This window comes from Lissotriton vulgaris, chromosome 6, assembly GCF_964263255.1.
Source record: "Lissotriton vulgaris chromosome 6, aLisVul1.2, whole genome shotgun sequence".
Lineage (NCBI taxonomy): Eukaryota > Metazoa > Chordata > Amphibia > Caudata > Salamandridae > Lissotriton > Lissotriton vulgaris.
Window position 1 is genome coordinate 1,813,697,455 of NC_141694.1, and position 24,162 is coordinate 1,813,721,616.

Below are 24,162 nucleotides of genomic sequence, written 5' to 3' on the forward strand. Positions count from 1 at the left end.
TCGGTCACTGGATGCAGGACAAATGTTTAAAGCTAAATGGCAAAAAAATTGGAGGTTATGCTATTAGGGACCAAGCCGGATATCTGGTCTAACCTCTGGTGGCCTGACAGCCTAGGTAGATGCCCGTCGCCAGTGGACAAAGTGAGGAACTTAGGGTTCATATTCGATTCCAAACTAACCTTTGAAGCACAAATAAACAATCTCTCCTCATCTGTTTGGTACATGCTGAAACTATTGCCATATATTCCACCCAACACTGCAAAAACCTTGGTTAACATGTTAGTTTTATCTAAATTGGATTATGGCAATGCTTTATACATGGGGTTACAAAAATAGTTGCTACAAAAACTTCAACCACCGCAGAACGCGGCCGCCAGGCTGGTTCTGAATATCCCTAAGTTCGAACCTATAATGCAAAAAATGAGAGGCCTTCATTGGCTCTCTATTGCAAAAAGAATTCAGTTCAAGTCAGCATGCCTGGCGTACAAAACTCTGCACGGATCAGGATCTCCTTTTCTGAAAAGAAACCTCAAACCCTATGTTCCATCTAGGATGCTAAGATCCAGCAGTGCTAAGCTCCTTATGACCCCCATATTCAGACAACTAAGATGGGGGGAGAAGCTTCATAGGCAACACGGCAAAAACATGGAACAAGTTACCAGTCGAACTAAAAAACAGCCCTTCTTTGTGGTCCTTCCGCAAGAACTTAAAGACCTGGCTTTTCTCAGCCTAGCCAGGGGGTGCACCAGATACAGCTGCAGCAGTTCGAGCTATGACAGCACCAAGACACCCTCGGGCATTCGAGCGCTTTACGAATCACAAAATCAAATCAAATCTCATGGCTAGTTCTTCACCCCCACTCTGTTTAACACCTACATGACTCCCTTGGCCAACATTGTCAGAACACACAGACTTAACATCATATCCCACGCAAACGACACCCAACTCATCCTCTCGCTGTCGGAAGACCCTCCATCACCATGCCCAACTTTCACAGATTCATGACTAGCATCTCAAACTGGATAAAAGTCAACTGCTAAAGTTCAACACAGACATAACACAATTGTTAATCTTCTGGAGTAACTCCTCATCGTGGAACGGCTTCTGGTGGCCCTCCAAACTAGGACCCACATCAACTCTGACGGGCCATGCCAGTGCCTTGTCATCATTCTGGACAGCAAGCCCACCATTAAAAACCATAGTAATGCAGTTTTCTCCAACTGCTTCCTCACCCTTCACATGCTCCTTAAAATCTTCAAATGGCTCCTCATCAAAACGTCAGCTAGCTGGACTACTGCGAGACTCTTTAAGTAGGAATCACAGTGCACTCAATCTCCCCAGATGAACCCACATCATTCCCCTCCTCAGGAAGCGATACCAGCTGCCAATTCAGAAAAGTACATTCAAGATGCTGATCCACACTTACAAAGCCCTACACAACTAAGTACCCCCATACATCAACCACCGCCTGAGCTTTCACCAACCCACCGGACTCAGGGGCTCTGCTTCCCTCTCGCTCGCTCACACCTCCCACATCTGCAGAAACAACATTGGAGCTCCTTCTCCTATCATGCAGTAAAGTCCTGGAATAACCTCCCCCATTCAGCTCTGAACCACACAATGTCTGCTGCAATTCATGAGAAAGGAATCAAAACCTGGCTGTTCAACTGAATTCCCCCCACCTATGCCTTGGCCACATGGTTCGCAGTGCCGTGACAAGCTTGCATGTGATTAGCCACACTTTACAAGTCCTGGTTGATTGATTGATTAAGTGTTATGTTTGTGAGCATCACAATGTGAGAATACCTTAGAAACATTTCCACATTTTGTGATCATGAACATTCAAATGTTCACAGATCAGAGCTACAATCAATGTGCACTATTCATGCAGTCCACTAACCACCTCCACACCTCCACACTACTGATTCACTCATTCAATTACCAAGGTAGTACCCATGCAGTATAGTAATCACACAGTCACTCCCTGTGCATACTTGCAATCACCCAGCCAGTATCATGTACCTATCCAATAACTCTGTCAATACACATGCACTTGCAAATTCATCATGCACTCTCTTTGCAGTACTTTAATAATCAAGTTAAATAGGCACTACTCATGCAGTCATACAATTACCCATGCACTACCCATGCACTGTTTGAATAAATCAACATCTACAGATATACTCATGCAATCACCCACTCATTAGCATGCAGTTATTTCTCTTTTTTTTACCAGATTAGATATTTCTCAAAATTACTTTTATTTTTATTTTTTTTGGTTTCATAATTTTTTTGTATTTTTTTAAATATTCTGTATATTTTTTGGGTGTTTTCTTCAAAAAATGGAAATTCAAAAGAACTAAGGTTGAACTTTAGCAATTAAACAGTCATTGCAACAAAAAAAACAAAATTAACATTGGGGATTTCTTGTTGCAGAAACCACTGCATCAACAGATTGCTCCCCATAGCAAACCACAGTGTTGTACTTTACGCAAAGTTGTTTAAGATTGGCACATTTTGAAAAAATGTCCATGCCTTGAGATGAGAATCTTGATGCTCCTGAAGTACTGGGAACAGCTCCCTGGTCATGCTGCTGCATTTGTTCTTGTACACATCGCAGTTGTTCCCTTACCAATGGTTGAGGGTGAATTGTCTGCAGATGTTTGAACATGCTAGATGTTCCCCAGGAGTATTTCTTATGACTCCCCTCGAGAGTACTCTTGGACATAGTGTACAACTGACCTTTCGTGCATTCCCTTTTTTTACCAGTTGGAATAGTGAAAAACCTCCACACAATGCTTTCCCTCTTCTTCTTAAATGGAATGTCGGATTCTTCTTCTTCCAAATGAATATCCAGCACAGCAATAGAAAAAGCCATTTCAATGTGAAAAGGAAAAGACCAAAGAAATATACATGAAATCTAAAAAAACACAGCAGTTGTGTCTCCTGGGATGATGTATGAAGAATGAGAACAATGGGTGTGGTCCTCTAACTTCTGTGATAGAAAACCTTATGAACCAATGAATGCTTTCTTTTAAAGTCACATGGGAGTCGAGCACCCAAGATGCAGCCAGCGTGCACCCGAAGCAACTTCACAAAAATATATTTAACAGCAATATAACTTTATTGCAATTAAAAAAATATATTTTCATAATTAGTTTACATAATCTCTTGGTATAACATACATATTTAACAAGTATACATATAGTTTTTAACATACATTTTTTTTTTGCTGGAGTCTTGCACCCAGCACGGCCGTACACGTTCATTACGTTACGCAGGGCGGGGAACCGCAATTTATTTGCATACAAAAATGCGCACATGGAAAGGGGTGACCATTCGGTCCCCCCGAACGTATGGTGGAGTACCACGATCCCCCCGGGAAGCCATCTTGGGCGGGAGGCGAGTCTCGGCTGGTATGCCCGAAGCGGCGTAGCCGGGGCGCGCCTTTTTCCCGCCCTGGAGTGGGCTGGCCTAGACACCGACGCGGCCGGCCACGCCCTCGGAGGCAGGCGGGGGCGGGTTTACGCCCACCCTGAAGACAGATAAAAGGAGCGGAAGCCAAGAAAGCATCCTCTTGTTCCTGTGCTCTGAAGCTGCACCTCCCCGCTGCACGTGAGCTCGAGACGGAACGAAGAGCAATTTTGAGCGTTGTAATCTTTCTTTTGTCTTACAGATATCCCGTCTGAGAATGCCCAAGAAAGTCGGAAAGCGGGTCGGTACCGAGGAGATGCTCCGCATGCTCATGAAGGAGATAGCCGATCTGAAGAAAAAGGTGGAGGCTAAGGACGGGGAGGGAGGACCGAAACGGCCTTTGCAGGGATCAATCCCCGGTGGAAAAAGCAAGAGGCCCAGAAGGGGAGCACTTGGGGGAGAGACCCCGGTTCCCGAAACCCCACGAGAGGAGCCAATCCCGGTGCCGAAAGAGGGGAATCCAATCCCTGTGGTGGTCACCCCCGTGAACAGGGAGGATATGCCCCCCGAGTTAGCGGCACAATTGGCAGCGTGGTTGGGAAACGATAGCGAGGGCGCCACGGCTGACGACGCCCGGGCAGTAATGAGGCAATTGCGGGAATCTAGGGAGGCTGCGAAGGCAACATCTTCTGTTCCCCCGCAGGTTCCGGCGGCTGGAAGTACAGCAGGCCCAAGTTCGGCGACAAGCGCGGGGTCTACTTCAGGTAAGCGGCCATTGCCGATTGCGGGGGAGGGGTCTGTACCTTCTCGAAGGGAGAAGATTGCCCAGCACGTCCCACAAGAAATTAAGGAATTGATTTGGGCGGATAAATATGTAAACATTTTTTCATTGCTTACCGACCATTACGAGATTGAGCATGTGAAGAGTCAAAAGGAGCTCATGCATCCGAGTGTTTGGCGCGCTAAAATGGCCGCCTTTAAGGTCGACGAGACCATTGGTACTTGGGGCAGAGCGTGGGGCATTTTTACTTCCATCATGGGTGAGCGCAGGCCCGAGTTGTTGACCGAGTTACCCATTTATCAGTCGCGTATTATGGAGTATTCTGTGGCATATGGGGGCAATCAGTGGTTCTGCTATGACAATCTGTTTAGAAAAGCTAAAGAACACAACCCTTTGTTGACTTGGGATTGTTACGACTCCGTGTCATGGCAAAAAATGGAGAGTACAGGGATGTTGAAGGTGCCATTGGTAGGGAGTAACGGGGGGGAATCTTCCCGCCAAAACTCTGGGACACCCTTTCGGACGGGTGCAGGTAACGAGTACCACTCGAAGCCAAGTGGCAACACAGGTAAAAGGGGGATCTGTTGGAATTTTAACAGAGGGAAATGTACTAGGCCCCAGGGGTCATGCAAATTCAGACATGAGTGTGGGGGGTGCGGGCAGCCATCCCATCCTGAGTCCATGTGCAGAGCCAAAACGGGTGATAACTGTGGTAAGGGAGGCGCCAAACAGGTCTAATATAGTCCGAGGGGCGCCTTTACCGACCCCGATTGATACCATGGCAATGATTCCTTGGCTCAGCGAATACCCGGATCATGCTTCCGCTGGGGTGTTACGAAACGGGTTTTCATATGGTTTCCGCATCCCAGTGGGGGATTTTCAGGGGGTACCAAACTGTAAAAATCAAATGTCGGTCTTACAGCACACGGCGGTGGTGCAGGTAAAGATTGGGAAAGAGGTGACTCGAGGTCGTGTCGCCGGTCCATTTGATTTGCCACCGGTTGCTAACTTTGTTTGTTCTCCTCTGGGGGTGGTCCCCAAGAAGGACCCGGGTGAGTTTCGTCTGATACATAATTTGTCAGCCCCACGTGGTCTTTCCGTGAATGACGCAATAGACCCGGAAGTGTGTTCGGTGCGGTACGCATCTTTCGATGAGGCCGTTGCCATGTTGAATCGCCTGGGGCCCGGGACGCTGATGGCAAAATCGGACATCGAGTCAGCGTTCCGGTTGCTCCCGGTACACCCAGACGATCAGCGTCTCCTTGGTTTTCAGTTTCAGGGTCGCTATTACATGGATAGATGTATGCCAATGGGATGCTCGATTTCATGTGCCTAAGTTCAGTTGTTTTCTGCAGTGGGTATTCACAAGGAAAACAGGTTTTCAACATGTTATGCACTATCTCGATGACTTTCTGTTTTTGGGGGCAGCCGGGGATTCTGAGTGTGGACGGGCTTTACATGAATTTTGTGTCCTAATGAATCAATTCGGTGTGCCATTGGCGCCAGGTAAGACTGTGGGTCCCTCGACCTTGATCGAGTTTCTGGGGATCGAGCTCGACTCGGTGGAAGGTTGTTTTCGATTACCCAAGGAAAAAGGGTTAAAATTCAGGTTATCCCTTGAGACATGTATTCGTGCAACGAAAGTAAACCTGCATCAATTGCAACAGGTGGTGGGTCAGTTGAATTTTGCCCTAAGAGTGATGCCAATGGCGCGCCCCTTTTCCCGCTCGATTGCACAATCCATGGTCGGCTTGAAGGAAGGACATCATCGCACGAGACTCTCGGCAGAGGTTCGCCAGGACATGCGCATTTGGATTGCATTCCTGGCGGATTTCAATGGTCGAATTGTCTGGAACAAACCAGCGGTGTCTTCCGAGGAGTTGGGGCTATGGACAGATTCGGCGGGGAGTATGGGTTTTGGCGCCATATTGGGTACACAATGGTCGGCTCAAAAATGGCCGCCATGGTGGCATGAGTGCGGGTTGACGAGTAACATTGCTTTTCTCGAACTGTTCCCTATTCTGGTGGCTTTGAAAACATGGCCTGAAGGGTTTAGGGATCACTCTGTGGTGTTCTGGCTGATCCGCGCCGCCAAGAAAACAGCATTCAAGGAACGGTTGGACAACAACGCACACAACTGCAAGGAACTCTTCAACATCGTGAAAGAGCTTTCCAACCCCGGCGCAGGAAACAACGACATCACCCCTTCGCAAGACCTCTGCAACTCCCTCGCTTCATACTTCCACAACAAGATCGCGGACATACACAACAGCTTCAACAACCAACCAACGCACACCATGACCGAACAGCCACCCCCCACCACCACCCTCCACGCCTGGACCCCGATCAGCACCGAAGACACCATCCGCACGATGAACTCCATCCACTCCGGATCACCGACCGACCCCTGCCCTCACCACGTCTTCAACAAGGCAGACGCTGTCATCGCACCCCACCTGCGAGACATCATCAACACATCATTCAACACCGCCACCTTCCCTGAGAGCTGGAAACACGCCGAACTCAGCGCCCTACTCAAGAAACCAACAGCGGACCCCACCGAACTCAAGAACTACCGCCCCATCTCGCTCCTCCCGTTTCCTGCCAAAGTCATCGAGAAGACCGTCAACAAGCAGATGGCCGCCTTCCTCGAGACGAACGGATCCCTCGACCCCTCACAGTCCGGCTTCCGAGCCAATCACAGCACCGAGACCGCCCTCATCGCCGCCACCGATGACATCCGAGCCCTGATGGACAATGGAGAAACAGCGGCCCTCATCCTCCTAGACCTCTCCGCGGCATTCGACACGGTCTGCCACCGCACCCTAGTACAGCGCCTCAGCAACATCGGAATCCAGGACAAGGCGCTGGAATGGATCATCTCCTTCCTCGACGGAAGAACACAGAGAGTCCGCCTACCACCGTACAAGTCAGAGGCCTCCGAAGTCATCTGCGGCGTCCCTCAAGGATCATCTCTGAGCCCCACCCTCTTCAACGTCTACATGAGCCCCCTCGCGGCCATCGTACGCAAACACAACCTCAGCATAATCTCCTACGCCGACGACACCCAGCTGATCCTCTCCCTGACCAACGACCCCGCCTCCGCCAGAGCCAACCTGCACGAAGGGATGAAAGAGGTAGCCGAGTGGATGACGACCAGCCGCCTGAACTGAACTCTGACAAGACGGAGGTCCTCATCCTGGGCTCTTCCCCCTCCGCCTGGGACGACTCCTGGTAGCCTCCCGCCCTGGGCACCGCACCCAAACCGACAGACCATGCACGCAACCTGGGCTTCATCCTGGACTCCTCCCTCTCCATGACCAGGCAAGTCAACAACGTCTCCTCGGCGTGCTTCAACATCCTACGCATGCTACGGAAGATCTTCCGGTGGATCCCCACCGAGACCAGGAAGACCGTCACCCAGGCCCTCGTCACCAGCCGACTGGACTACGGCAACGCCCTCTACGCCGGTACCACCGCCAAGCTCCAGAAGAGACTCCAGCGGATCCAGAACGCCTCGGCCAGACTCATCCTCGACATCCCACGTACCAGCCACATCACCGGACATCTGAGAGACCTTCACTGGCTCCCCATCAACAAAAGAATCACCTTCCGCCTCCTCACCCACGCACACAAAGCCCTACACGACCAAGGCCCGAGCTACCTCAACAGCCGGATCAACTTCTACGCTCCCAAACGCCACCTCCGATCAGCCAACCACGCCCTCGCCGCCGTCCCCCGCATCCGAAGAACGACTACAGGAGGAAGGTCCTTCTCCCACCTGGCCGCCAAGACCTGGAACTCCCTCCCTCCCGACCTGCGCCTGACCCAAGACCACCTCTCCTTCAGGAAGAAGCTGAAGACCTGGCTGTTCGAGCAGTAGCGGCACCCCCCCCCCCCCCCCCCCCCCAGGCGCCTTGAGACCCTACGGGTATGTAGCGCGCTCTATAAGTGTCACTGATTGATTGATTGATTGATAACATGACCGTGGTTGAGTGTATCAATAGTCAGGCAGCACGATGCAAATTGATTCTGAGACTGCTCAAGGAAATTGTGTTGTTATGCATGCAACTGAATGTACTGTTTAGGGCGCGACACGTGCCGGGGGTGATGAACCAAGCGGCTGATGCGCTTTCTCGTTTCCGTATGCAGGCCTTCTGGGGTTTTCTGCCCACAGCGGACCCGGTGGCGGCACCCTTTCCCGAAGCTCTCTGGTCTCTCGGTGCCCTGAACTACAAAACCTCGTGGGAGAGAGTTTAGCACCCAGGACGAGGAAGGCATACGAAGGGGCGTTCCGTTCCTATTGGGCCTTTTTGGGTACTGCCGGGGGGGAGCTTTGGGGTCAGGAAGAGTTTGTAGTGAGATTCCTGCTCTCTTTACATCAGGCAGGCAAGTCAGTAGCTACGGCCCAGAGGCATCGGGCCGCCATTTCCTTTATGGCAAAGGCTCATGGGATCCAGGACCCGACAGCGTCTTTCGTTGTGCAGAAAGCGCTACGTGGGTGGCAACGCCTTGAGGGTCGCAGAGTAGACGATAGGCACCCGATAGGTCTGGATAGGTTGACCCTGTTATTGTCCGTACTACCGGCAACGTGTTCATCCCAGTACGAAGCAGTGTTGTTCCGAGCCGCATTTGCACTAGCATTCCATGGGGCTATGCGGGTAAGCGAATTAGTGGCAAAGAACAAGCGAGATACGATGGGGGGACTGTGCCGGGAAAACATTCAGGTCAGGGAGGAGACGATGACGGTCTCGTTTGTTAGGTCCAAATCCGATCAGGGTGCAATCGGGGACTGCGTAATCATTCAGAGGATCCCCGGGTCTTCCATGTGCCCTGTTGCATGCGTAGAGGAATATTTAGCGCAGAGGGTGGCAGCATGGGGGGGGACCTTGTTGAGACACGCTGACGCCACCCCACTGACGAGGTTTCAGTTCCGGAGGGTGCTTGCGATGTCTGTTTCGGCCGCGGGCTTGAACCCCGGTGAGTTCGGGACCCATTCCTTTCGGATAGGGGCTGCTACTGAGGCTACAGCCAGGGGTCTGAGTGTGGAGCAAGTAAAACGTGTGGGGCGTTGGTCCTCTAATTGTTATAAAAGGTATGTGCGGTTGCACATGTTGTGAAGCTGTAATGATATACTCACGCTTCTTGTCTCTGTTTGATTTTCAGTTACGCAAGCTTACGAAGCGGGGCGGACTGTACAGTCGACCCGACTCCTGGGGACCGGCGGTCAGAAATCACCGTCTGCGAATAAGGAGGTGTGGGTCATGGGCCACTCATATGTGAGGCGTGCCGCGGACGTATTCAAAGCAGGTGATATGAGTCACATGGCTGGGGAATACGGGTACAGGGTGTCCTTCTACGGAAAGGGCGGGCTCTGTATTGACCAGTTTCAAATCTTTTTTGAGGGTTTGTTAGAGCGGACGAGGTCACCGCCGTCTATAATCATAGTCCATCTTGGGGGTAACGATCTGGTGGCCACTGGTAGACGACTTCTTCTCGAGGCAATGCTTTCCACAGTAAGTTGGTTGGCAAGAAGAGTTCCAGGGTGCACCATTGCATGGTCCCATATGATCCCACGGAAAGTGTGGCGGGGGGCTATTTCGGTTACCGCACTGAATCATTCAGTAAGAAAGATAAATAACAAAGTGAGTAGATTGTTTCGTTCAAATGCACTGCATTCTGTTTCGCATGGTTGTATCAAAGGGGACAGTATGTATTTGGGGGACGGTGTTCATTTGTCCCGGGTGGGGAACGAGTTACTCATAGGAGACTTCATAGCCTGGTTGAGGGGTTTACAGCATGACCTTTAGGTAGGAGTGTTTTGTGGGGGGTCCGGATAGCCGGTCAACTATCCGGCCTGTGGTGGTAAGGTCATGATCGGTGAGCAGTAATTCGAAGATCCCTATGAGGGGGCGTCACCCATTACGGATGGGAGCGCTCGGGGGAGGTGGCCAATTGGCCCCTCAACGGGGAGGCAGTCCTGTCTAAGGAGAGGCCGCCGGAAGGAAAGGAAAGGTGGTCAAGGCCCCTTCCTGGATAGGAGGGGCTACTGCCCCTCCTGGGGAATTTCCCGGGGCCAGGACATCTGCGACGGCAGATGGGTAAGTTGTGTGGGGTGCGGGAGGGGGTTTACGCTACCTTTTAGACACCTCACACGAGTCCTCGAACAACCGTTAAATGGCGTCGAGTTTATTGGGGCCCCCGTCAAGTACAAAGGGAAATTGGTAGATGCACTTGAGGTACGCCTCTGTGCGGTCGCTCCTCTCACAAGTGAGGGGGGTATTTCTGGTTTAGGGATCTGACACCGGTTACGACCTTGCCGTTGGCCCTTAACGTTAGGATGTACAATTTCAAGTCAAATGTTTTGTAGGATGTTAGTTCGGCTAGGAGAACCTTTGTATTAGAGATCTGTTAAGGTTAGCCAAACATCGTAATGTGGAAATGAAATTGTACATAATATGAAACTGTTATTTTAATGTTTTATTTTTGTTTCATATTTTAATAAATACGGCCGGGAAGGGTAACTCCCTTCCCGCCTTCCAAAAGTTCAAGAACTGTTTCCGGTTTCCCAATTCTTGGGGATTGTGTTGAGAGGGGGTGGCGGGTATCTCAGCCATATGGAAAGGGGCGACCATTCGGTCCCCCCGAACGTATGGTGGAGTACCACGATCCCCCCAGGAAGCCATCTTGGGCGGGAGGCGAGTCTCGGCTGGTATGCCCGAAGCGGCGTAGCCGGGGCGCGCCTTTTTCCCGCCCTGGAGTGGGCTGGCCTAGACACCGACGCGGCCGGCCACGCCCTCGGAGGCAGGCGGGGGCGGGTTTACGCCCACCCTGAAGACGGATAAAAGGAGCGGAAGCCAAGAAAGCATCCTCTTGTTCCTGTGCTCTGAAGCTGCACCTCCCCGCTGCACGTGAGCTCGAGACGGAACGAAGAGCAATTTTGACCCACCCACCAGCCCCTGAGGACAGCGATTCGTTGTGAATACAGTTGATATAGTATCTTTTTTGTTTTTCTCTGTTTTCTTACAGGTTGTGATGATTGTCGTGAAATTTCTTAAGATGCAATAAAGATTGGTTATTTTCAGTATGTTTTGCAAATAAAGTAATTTGGAACAAGGATTGATCAGTATTTACGCTTGGTAATAAATGATGTTTGCTTTGTAATCTTAGTAACTTAGGTAGAATTGTCGTATTTATTTTGGTCGGGCGGTAAGGTCATGATCGGTGAGCAGTAATTCGAAGATCCCTATGAGGGGGCGTCACCCATTACGGATGGGAGCGCTCGGGGGAGGTGGCCAATTGGCCCCTCAATGGGGAGGCGGTCCTGTCTAAGGAGAGGCCGCCGGAAGGAAAGGAAAGGTGGTCAAGGCCCCTTCCTGGATAGGAGGGGCTACTGCCCCTCCTGGGGAATATCCCGGGGCCAGGACATCTGCGACGGCAGATGGGTAAGTTGTGTGGGGTGCGGGAGGGGGTTTACGCTACCTTTTAGACACCTCACACGAGTCCTCGAACGACCGTTAAATGGCGTCGAGTTTATTGGGGCCCCCGTCAAGTACAAAGGGAAATTGGTAGATGCACTTGAGGTACGCCTCTGTGCGGTCGCTCCTCTCACAAGTGAGGGGGGTATTTCTGGTTTAGGGATCTGACACCGGTTACGACCTTGCCGTTGGCCCTTAACGTTAGGATGTACAATTTCAAGTCAAATGTTTTGTAGGATGTTAGTTCGGCTAGGAGAACCTTTGTATTAGAGATCTGTTAAGGTTAGCCAAACATCGTAATGTGGAAATGAAATTGTACATAATATGAAACTGTTATTTTAATGTTTTATTTTTGTTTCATATTTTAATAAATACGGCCGGGAAGGGTAACTCCCTTCCCGCCTTCCAAAAGTTCAAGAACTGTTTCCGGTTTCCCAATTCTTGGGGATTGTGTTGAGAGGGGGTGGCGGGTATCTCAGCCATATGATGAGATCCCATACGTATACGACATTATGCATGGGCCAGGCACTGCGTACCCTTCGCTAACCAAATGCGTCTCCTTCTTGTCTTTTCTAATATGGCGTCTTGAATTTGTGCGCCCTCTGTGATAGGTAAATGATGGGAACGTGACTCCAATATTTTTGCGGAAAAAAATATACATATATTTTAAAAGACATTACATAATTAAATTAAAATACAAAAAATATTACATTTACAAATTAGCATTTAAGAAAAACCTTAGAAAATCACTGAAACAATCATAGGTTTCAGCCCATTATAGTTAGAAATTAGCATTTAAAAAACCTTAGAAATTCACTGAAAAAGCCATAGGTTTCAGGGATGTTGTAGTAAGAAATTAGAATTTTAAAAACCCTAGAAATTCACTGAAAGAAACATACGTTTTAGGCCCGTTATAGTTAGGAATTAGCACTCAAAAAACATTAGAAATTCACTGAAAAAACCATAGGTTTCTGGGACGTTATAGTTAGAAATTAGCATTTAAAAAAACCTTAGAAATTCACTGAAAAAAACTGGTTTCAGGGACGTTATAGTTAGTTGGACATTTCACTCCTACAAAACCATAGAATTTGTGCTGTTATAGTTAGTTCACCTAAATAAAACTTGCGCCTCCGCAAAGCACTGCTAAGGACGTCACATATTACACCAGTCATGACATGGTCAGTGACATCACTGATGACATCATCCATGTGATAATCTGATGCACCTCTTACACCCTAATATAACCTTTGATACACTTACTCCAAAATACAGAATACTATTTTCTAAATCAAAGACACACCAATACCACTTACTACATATCTTCTCACTGGCTCTTAGGACTGCACACACATCTACTCATTCACCCATACAATCACTCATACATGCAGTCACACATCAATACAACATTATCATATACACTCATATACCTACACAGACACTCACACACCAGCACTCATACAGAGTTACTCACTCACCTAGTCAGTCATGCAAAGAATCTATCACACTTACATTTACTGACCTATACAGTTATACACACAACAGATCACTTATTCAAGCAGAAACAAACATATAATAACTCTTTTATACAATCACTGATACACGTACACACTCATCTATACATCCACTCTCACAATCACTGACTCTCACATTGGGTGGCATATTATCAAGAACGGTGTTAAAATTATCACCAATTTAAAGGCAGGAAACTGTTGTTACATTGGCGATAATTGGCTTGATAATATGCCCTCGAGAATTCCAATAGAAGCCCATGTTCACAGCAGAATAAGGGCTTCGATATATATATTGTATATATATATATTACCCACTGGCGGTAGGAAATTCTGAACATTCTATTGGGAATACCTTTGGCGCCTGTTGAGGGATCTGCCTGTAATTTTCTTTAAACTTGCCTCGCTGCGCTCCGCTTCTTCCCTTAAAGTTTTAGGGGGGATTCGTCAAGCAGGGGCCGAGAAAAAAGGGGGGTCCCAAAACATTTTTTCCCCATGTTAATTTCCATAGGGACATTCTGACAAGGCTACAGCTCGAACGGCTGAACGGAATTATACCAAATTTGGCAAAATGGTAGGGACTGGTATGCAGCAGTGCCTTTTGTATGTTTGGTGTAAATCCCTCCAGTAGTTCTTGAGAAAATTGAATTTGAAATGTTTCAAATGGCATTTTCTATGGGACCTTTAGACACGGCTACAGCCCGAACGGCTGAACGGAATTACACCAAACTTGGCGAAATGGTAGGGACAGGTATGCAGTAGTGCCTTTTCTATATTTGGTGAAAATCCCTCCAGTAGTTGTTGAGAAAATTAATTTGAGCAAATTATATATCTATATGCGCTCAACATTCTATTGGGAATAACTTTGGCGCCGATTGAGGAATCTGTGTGTAATTTTCCAGAATTTTGGCCAGCTCTGCTCCTTCCCTGAAAGTTTCGGGGGGATTCATCAAGCGGGGGCCGAAAGGGGGGTCCCAAAACATGTTTTCCCCATATAATTTCCATAGGGACCTTTAGACACGGCTACAGACCGAACAGCTGAATGAAATTACACCAAACTTGGCAAACTAGGGCCTGGTATGCAGATGTGCCTTTGCTATGTTTGGTGAAAATCCCTCCAGTAGTTCTTGAGAAAATTGAATTTGAAAATTGAATTTGAAATTTTTCAAATGGCATTTTCTATGAGACCTTTAGACACGGCTACAGCCTGAACGGCTGAACGGAATTACACCAAACTTGGCAAAATGGTCGGGACAGGTATGCAATAGTGCCTTTTCTATATTTGGTGAAAATCCCTCCAGTAGTTGTTGAGAAAATTGAATTAGATCAAATTATATATCAATATGCGCTCACCGTACGCGCACCGTACGCGTATGGTACGTGTACCGTTTGCGTACGTGCGCGTACCCTTACGTGCACGAGCGAGTTTCTAATTGGCTGGCAGTCGACTTTCAACATTCCAAACTGTCCAAACCAGGAAGGGTTGACCACCATCTTGTTTTTCCGGAGAACTGAGGCACAAGAGAGCCCAAACAAGTGTGGAAAACACGAAAAGGGGTCAGGGTAGAGACCCCCCAACCCTCTAGCCCTTCTCAGGGGGTCCCAAAAGGACCCCCAGGTCAACAAAAAAAAATGGTGGGGTACGCGCACCGTACGCGTAGGGTACGCGTACCGTGCGCGTACCCCGTGATTTTAAATTTTGCACTTTGTGGTCCTTCTGGGACCCCCTGAGAAGGGCTAGGGGGTCAGGGGGTCTCAACACTGCCCCCTTTTCGTGTTTTCCACTCTTGTTTTGTGCTCTCTTGTGCCTTACTTCTCCTGAGAAACAAGATGGCTGCTCAGGTGGTCCCAGAAGGATAATAACATATTTAAACATTATCCGCTAATAGAATTAGCATTTACATAACCTTTGAAATTTATTGAAAAAAAATATAGGTTTCAGGCCTGATATAGTTAGGAATTAGCATATAAAAAACCTTGCAAATTCACTGAAAAAAAACATAGGTTTCAAGCCTTATATAGTTAGGAATTAGCATTTGAAAAACCTTGCAAATTCACTTAAAAAAGCATGGGTTTCAGGCCTGATATAGTTAGGAATTAGCATATAAAAAACCTTGCAAATTCACTGAAAAAACCATAGCTTTCAAGCCTTATATAGTTAGAAATTAGCATTTGAAAAACCTTGCAAATTCACTTAAAAAAACATGGGTTTCAGGCCTTATATAGTTAGGAACTAGCATTTTAAAAACCTGGCAAATTCACTTAAAAAACATAGGTTTCAGGCCTTATATAGTTAGGAATTAGCATTTAAAAAACCATTGAAATTGCTCCTATATAGTTAGTTGTACCAACTATATTTCGCGCACACGCAATCCACTGCTGATGATGTCACATATTACATAATTCATGACATGGTCAGTGGCATCACTGATGACATCACTGATGACATCTCAAATGACATTACTGATGACATCAATGATGACATCTCATTTGACATCACTGATGACATCACTGATGACATCATCCAGTGACTGTGTGTTTCTTTAAAGTTTAAATATGTTTTACATATTGAAGAATGAGTGGATGTATAAGTGTCTGGATGAAGGATTTAGTAGGTGCGTGACTGACTGTATGAGTGAGTGATTACATGTGTCTTACTAAATGCATGGGTTAGTGACTAAACTGTCTGAATATGTGCATCAGTATGTCTGTTTAAGAGAATCTGCAAGGTTTTTAAAATGCTAATTCCTAACTATATAAGGCCTGAAACCTATAGTTTTTTAAGTTCTGGGAGTTGAAGTCCGGGTATTCACCGCGGCAACCAACAGGTGTGTGGCATCATCAACAAGGGGGAGGAGTTCGCAGGACTTACAAATTCAAGCTGGGTGAGTGGGACAGTATGGTGATGAAATCGCTGCAATACAGGGCGCTGAGGAAGGCTACAAGCCGAAATGCATCTGCCTCTATTGATTCTGCTGCCAATTAAAGCTTGGTCTGTTCCTGAATCCCCCCTCTGGCCTCTGATTCTTCTACTTGTGGAGGGATGTTTTGTGATATTTACTGCACCAGCCAGCGGTGCAGCTCGGATGGCCCTGCAGCTCCAAGTGACCCGGTCTATAACTGGCGCATTTTCGCTGTTCTGCAATGAGTCAAAGTCACCAAAGTCACCAAAGTCAAAAAGTTTATTTGTTCTGGTACTCAACAGAGGACCACAAAATATATTATACAAGTTACATATAAAAAGAGATTCAATTTTGTCAATACAAAGATAAAAACGATTTTAGAAATTTATACAAGTTAAAACAAACAAATTCATTCGGAGGTTGCTTGCAAAGAGCGATAAGTTCTCTCACTGTCGTGATTCTACATGAGCAATATATTGGTGCTAAAAATCTAGTGCGGGCAGAAATTACGATCTGGTTCGGACATACAAATAGAACATGTTCCAGAGTCTGATCACCCCCAGCGCACAATGTACATAAAGCAGATTCCCCCGGGGACCATCTTGAGGTAAATGAAAGTAAGGGGAGGATGCCCAGTCGAAGCATAGCAATTGTTCTCCTTGCACCATGTGTTAAGGTTAGCCCAATATAAGGCCGACTTTGTTTAAATTCTAAGGAATCAACAATTGGTTTATAGGTAGGTAATTTGGTGCAGTGTCGAGAGTCCATTTCGTAGCTGAGCTTTGGGGTGAAGCATTTTAAGAATAGTTTTAGTTGTGCTGGTGACCAATTTAGCAACATTTCAACGGTAATATTTGCTACACGAAATGCTTCAACCATGTTCTCTCTGAAGACTTGCTTTTTAGCATCATACTCAAAGGTTTCTTTTTTCAACAGTGACCTTAGTGTGTTCTCTTTTGCATGTAATAAGTTGTAGGCCCACCTTATTACATTTGCAATTGCTACTGCATAGGAACTTGTCACTGATAGTTCCAGTCTCAGTGCTTGGACAGGAACTGCATCTGACAGTTTCACAATTTTTCTTAAAATCTTCCCCTCTTTTCGATCCATAAAAGCCCATTGTTTTATGGGGATGTACTCCGTCGCGTAAGAAAGTACAGGAGATATTTTTACTTTATAGAGGTTTATCAGAGAGGAGAAATGTCTATTCCCTGTTGCGCTGTAGAATCTCAGAAAGGCCGCAACATGTATATCTGATTTCCTTGACAAATTATTCAGTTGCACGGTGTTAGATACGTTTTTTGAAAGGATCCTGCCAAGGTAGGGATAGTCCTTAACTTCTTCTATCTTTTCCCCTCCTAATCTCCAGGTATATTTTGCGCTTTGTTTCCTCCCCGAGAAGGCCAGCACTTTTGTTTTTTGAATGTTTGGGACTAGATAGTTTTCTTTAGAGTATTTGTGCAGAATGTCAAGTGACGTTTGTAGTCCAAAGGGGGTAAGATCCAACAACACTATGTCGTCAGCATACAGTAAAGCAATTATTTTTTGATCAGCAATTTTTGGAGGTAGGTTGGAGCCCAATTGCAGGTAATGGCACAGGTCGCTTAGGTAGAGGGAGAATAATATTGGGGCTAGAAGGCACCCTTGTTTTAGTCCGTTTTCAGTTTTAATTCTTTCCGTGTAACCTCTTTCTCCCCCCATTTGAACTTGACACCAAGTATTGGTGTGTAAGCTAATTATAGACTGTAGTAGTTGTTCGTTTATGCCAAGTTTCCTCAATTTTTCCCACAATGTTGGTCGGTCTACCCGGTCAAATGCTGTAGAATAATCTATGAAGGCAGCGTATACAACCTGATTTTTTTGTGTTATATATTTGTCAATGATGGTTTGGATAACTGCGATGTTGTCAGTTACCGAATGTTTAGGTCTGAAACCTGCTTGAAACATCGGTATCTGGCCAGTCGTGAAGGCCCATTCTTTTAGACGGTGTAAGATTTCTGCTGCAAATACCTTGCCCACGGAGTCCATAAGTGCTATTTGACGGAAATTGTTTGCCCGGGTTTTACTTCCCTTTTTATGGATCGGAATGATTATACTTCCCTGCCATGATTTTGGAACTTGGCCAGTATCTAAGATATAATTGAAAAGGGGATAAAGCAACTGACTCCATTCCTTTGGGGCGATTTTTAGTGCTTTGATCGGAATCTGATCAGGGCCAGACGCTCCTGTTGATCTTGCTTTACGTATGTTTAGTTCGACAGATGTTGAGGTGATTTTACTTAATGGAAGATTAACTTTTTCTTTATTGTAGACCCCACTGCTTTCCGATGGAACTATTAAGTTTGGTCTATAAAGGTCTGTCAGAAAACTTTCCCAGGCATCCTGAGGGACCGGTATTGATTGTAATTTCTTTTTGGATCCAGTAAGTTTTCCTATTAGGTACCAATATTTGCGCTGGTCGTTCTTGTTTGCCGCTATCTGGATATCTACCCAGTTACGATCCTGTAGGGTTTTTTCATGTCTCAGATTCTCGCGTCTTAATTGATTTTTGGTTTTATTTATTTCCTTTTTTATTTCTGGAGTGGGATTCATATATTGGGCGCGTATGTATTTGTTTAGTTTTTTCTTTACTTCAGAGTTCTTAAAGGTGCGCTGATTTTTATCTTTATTCTTACTGTTGCCTGCTGAATCCTTTGCTGTCATATTAAGGATGAGAGATCTGAACTCTTTTATAATGGATTCAAAATTTTCGATGGGATTTTCTGAGTATATTCTCGTTAAGAGTTGTGAATGATCAATCAGAGACGTAATTTTGTCGATAGTATGAGAGTTCCAGAATATGCGTCTCTTTTCATTGTTCACCACTACATTGCTTTTTTGATATATTATGTGACAGGCTACAGAAGATTTAGGTAACCAATCTGTTGTCAGGTGCATCATGGTATGATCGCTTTCTTGACAGAACTGGTTGAGCAGATATGAGACTGTTTCTAGCAAATCATTACTTGTGATTATATAATCAATTATAGATGATGTCCCATTTCCCTGTCTGGTATAATTTGCAGGGATATCCCCTTCCATGCTACCATTCAATATTACTCCATTTATGTTTGTTAGTGTTGATAATAACAGTTTCCCTCTTTTGTCAGTCAGTATGCCCTCCGGGAATTGTGGAGCTATGATGTCCAGACCTTCTTCTGAGTGTTGTTTTGCCCATTTATTAATTTCAAAATTAGAAATTTTACTATTGAAGTCGCCGACAATTAAAAAGGATGAGAGAGGATCGTTTTCTGTTATGATCTCAATCCTTTCCATGATATTTAAGAGTATTATATCATGCTTTTTACCTGGAGGAGCGTATACATTAAAGAGGAGAATTGTTTTAGGGTGAGCTGTACTGCATGTTTTAGCGGAGATTTTGATGCACTGTAGGTTTTCTAAGTTGGTATCTAATAGTTCCTGGGCCCACAGATATTCTTCACTTAATAGGATAGCTAAACCGCCTTTAGCATGACCTCGATGAGTGTTTATTGCTGGAATTTCGTAAACATAATAGTTTTGAACAGTAATAGGTTCGGTTGCCCATGTTTCTTGTAAAATCAAGATATCCGGCCGATTTCTGGTAGCCGTGGACAGTTTGCTCTTAATTCCACCTGCGATGTTCCAGGAGGTTATTTTTATGCCAGTGCTAAACAGATTGTTGTTGAGATCTCTTGGGTTTGTTGCTATTTAGAGTCTCTGAAACCCAAGCCCAAGATTTTGTGCTATTATCGTTCACAGGTATCTTAGGAGCTTGATACCAGACGGCCCGTTGACCTTTGTTCACCAGAATTTTTAGTTTTTCTTGCCCTACAGAATAAGTATCTGAGTGCATGATTGGTTGATCTTCCAACGCTTCATCATGTCTTGGAAATTGTTTCCTGTATGAATTGGCGAGTGCACTGATTTGGGCATCATACCCAATTGGAATTGTACTGACCATTGATTCTTTTCTTTCCACAACATCATAGCCTTGTTTGTAAAGTATCTCCTTATCATTCAGGATGATTTCTGGGATAACAGACGACCAAAATGTTACCCTTGCTAATTTAGTGTTGTCTTTAATGGGAAAAGATACTAAATCAAGTTCGTTACTACTCAATGATTGTAGAGGCTTAATATGGCGTAGTAGATGTATTATCCTTCTTCTGTTGAGTGGGGATGAGTCACTAGGAAAAAGTTCTTCGAATTGTATAATTTTAAGAGAAGACTCTTTTTCTCTTTGTTTGTTCCTGTCTAGATGTTCCATGATTTTATTATTATTAATTTGAGTTGGTTCCTCTAGAAGTCTGAAAGAGACAAATTCTTGCGCTCTTGGGTCTAGTTGTGGCGACTTCTCTTCAAGGTTTTTCCTAATTGCTAATTTTGCAATACTTTCAGATGCTATTATTTTTCCAACTTTTTCCTCTTCAGGGTTTTGTCTTATAGCTGACTGTCGAAATTTTAGTTTGTGAGCTTTCTTTTTTTGAATCCTCCTGATTGGTTTTTTTCTCCTTCTTTTCCTTCCTTCTATGTCACTTTCCAGATTCTTTTTATCTGTAGGTTTTCCGTTATCTTGTACTGATATATTAGACGTATGTAATTCCTGGTTATCTGATACAGAATTATTTACCAGTGTAGTTGTTTCGCTTCTTTTTTTGAATATTGGGAAATTGTTAATTTTTTGCTGATGTTCTTCTTTGAAAAGTTTTTTTAAGGAATATAATGTTGTATCATTTGGATGTTCCATCTTTTGTTTTTGTTGTGTTTGAGTCTTAAAAGTTTGGGTACCGAAATCACGTGTACTTTTCTTCTGTTCATTATTATGTTCTTTCGATATATCATTTTGCTCAGATTTTGTTTTCGCTGGTTAATTGTTTGCCTCTACTAAGAGGAGGTCTTTTTTCTTTTTCTTATTAACTAGATGTTTTAGTATCCCTATTTGGACGTCCAGGGTTTGATCAGAATTATCAAGAATATTTCCCAGGAAAGAGAGAACCGATTCTAGAATCTCTTGCAGTGAAAACAGGGCTTTTGAAATGGGTGATGTCGTGTTAATAATATTATTATTTGTTTTGAAGTTGATATTGAAAGGATCGGATGAGAGATCGATTAAGGTGATTGGAAGAGATGTTTTATCCTTATGGTTCTGGCTTGCTGCATGTTCCAAGTTTTGCAGTCCTAGAACTGATTTATTGATATTTGAGTTGTCAAATAGCGCTGAACTCCCTCCGTTTTTGATAGGAGTGGAAGTTTTTAGAGTAATCTGTTCTTGTTGAGGGTTTAGTAAATCAGCTGGAAAGCAAGGTGATTTACTACTTAGATCGGTGGCCAGAAGACACAGTTTTGATTGTTGGTTAGGTATCGTTGGAGTGCTTTCTAATTCCCTTAAGATTACGGAAACGTTGGGAGAGGCTTCTCTGGCAAATTAATTCAATTCTTGAGTGTCTTTAGTTGTAAGTGTAGTAAAGTATGTGCTAATTGCCGGTGTTAACGTTATCCGACCAGGTTTAATTGCCTTGTCGGTAGATTTCCGAACAGCATTTTCTGTCCCCATTCTTTTCATAAATATCGTGCGGGAACGTAATTTTTTGAAGCCCATTTATTTACCTATATACTTTAGATTGCTGTAGGTTATGGGTTCTCAGGCAATAACACCAATGTAAGCTCTGATGTAAGCTGCTAGTTGACTTACCGAGTGCGGTGTTCTCTGTAGTAATAGTCGGGATGAAAGGGGGGGCCCGGCCCGTCCTCAGACGTCCCTGGACGGCCACAGACGGCCCGCCCTGTGCCCGGGCTTATCCCCGCGCTTGGTCCCGCGCGCGTCCCGCGTCGCGGGGAGCGAGATGTTATTTATATACGTTTCGTTGGGGGCGTGTCCGTGGGCGGGTCACCTGGGGGAAGAGGAACCAGGTGATCTCCGCTAAGGTTTCTGGTCCTCGCAGTCCCCCAGGCTATGTGCACTCGCTGTTTGCACCCTGGCCTCAACCCCTCTGACTCCAGCTGGGAGCGACAGGCAGAGCGTGCCGAGTGCAGCTCACGCTCACACCAGCGAGTCAGGGGGAGGCAGCGCCACAATACGGTGAGCAATCAGCGTCAGCTCCAAACAGCCAGCACAGGATGTAGACGGTGAAACTGGTTTTCTTGCACAGCAGAATTGGGAACAAAAGATCAGCAGCAGTTTTGAGCTCCAATGAGATTAAGGCTTGGGATACCAAGAAGACCGGAGTCCGCCACTTCACCCAGGACAGGGCAGGCGGAGCAAGATATTCTACCTCCATTAGGACGCTATGCCGAAGTATGGCTGTCCCTGCCTATTTGCTTACCTGGTGCGAGTGGCTGCTGCAGTCCGAGGGGGCTCAGGGAGGACCTTGTGGACATTGGAAGTGCTTCTGGGATCACATCGCCACCTACCCGCATATTCCTGACGACCCCGTGGTAAATTTTTCACATCTCCCACACCGCCGACCCGAATGCATCGGACTATTGCATTCTGGGAGTTAAAGTCTGGGTATTCACTGCGGCAACCAACAGGTTTGTTGCATCATCAACAAGGGGGAGGAGTACGCAGGACTTACAAATTCAAGCTGGGTGATTGGGACAGTATGGTGATGAAATCGCTGCAATACAGGGCACTGAGGAAGGCTACAAGCCGAAATGCATCTGCCGCTATTGCTACTGCTGTCAATTAAAGCTTGGTCTGTTCCTGAATCCCCCCTCTGGCCTCTGATTCTTCTACTTGTGGATGGATGTTTCGTGATATTTACTGCACCAGCGAGCGGTGCAGTTTGGATGACCCTGCAGCTCCAAGTGACCCGGTCTATAACTGGTGCATTTTCGCTGCTCTGCAACAAGATCAAGGCTTGGGATACCAAAAAGACCGGAGTCCGCCACTTTACCCAGGACATCGCAGGCGGAGGGAGATATTCTTCCTCCATTAGGACGCTATGCCAAAGTATGGCTGTCCCTGTATCGGTCGCCAGTAGGTAGTTATAGTAAGGATTATTTTCAATAGAAAATCTCAACATTCTATTGTGAATAACTTTGGCGGCGGTTGAGGAATCTGCCTGAAACTTTCCTCAGATTTGCCTCGCGGCGCCCCGGTCCTTCCCTAAAAGTTTGGGGGGGATTTGTCAAGCGGGGGCCAAGATAAAAGGGGGGTCCCAAAATGTGTTTTCCCCATGTTAATTTCCATAAAACTTGGCAAAATTGTAGGGACTGGTAGCCCGATGTGCCTTTGCTATGTCTCAAGATATGTGCTCCAGAGGATTTTGAGTAATTTAGGATCAAAAAATATATATATCTATGGCCGCGCTCCGGTATGCGCACCAAGGCGCTAACCAGCGCGCTACGTGAGTTTGCGCATGGAAAGCTGATTGTCTCTCGGGTGGCTGTCAACATTCTAAACAGTCCGGAGCGGCCGCCATCTTGTGTCTCGGTAGGATTGAGACACAAGAGGTGGCAAAAACAAAGGGGGAAATGACCATAAGGGGTGAGATTAGACCCCCATTGACCCCCTAGGTTTGATGTGGGGGCTATAAAAGGGCCCCGTGGGTCAAAAACATTTTTTTTTCTTTTTGATTTGTGCGGGGGGAGCGCCCAGATCGTGCACCGTGGAGCGTACCGGGAAGCGTTCCATTGGAAAAAAAGAATTAGAGAGTATTTAAAAAATGTAGCCTTTTTTTAAAAATTGGAGGTAGTTCTAAAAAAGAACTGTTTTTTTTCTTCTTTTTGTTGTTTTATATTTTTTTTATGTTTTTTGAACATTTTGTACTTTTTTTGGCTTTTATGAACTATTTTATATATTTTTTGTTATTTTTATGGGGAGAAACAAAAAACAGGGAATTGAAAATGGCTCAACCGGAGCAAAAAAATAGGAAAATATTAGGGTTTTTTGGGGCAATTGTGGTTGTCACCAGCAAGGAGGATGAGCTTTATGCTCTGCTCACCATAGGAGATAATCTTACCACAAAAAATGCATGTGATTCTGAATTCCCCAAACCGTGGTTGGATGCAAGGGATTGTCTCCCTTGTCTCAGGTCCTGATGGAGTGGGTTGCT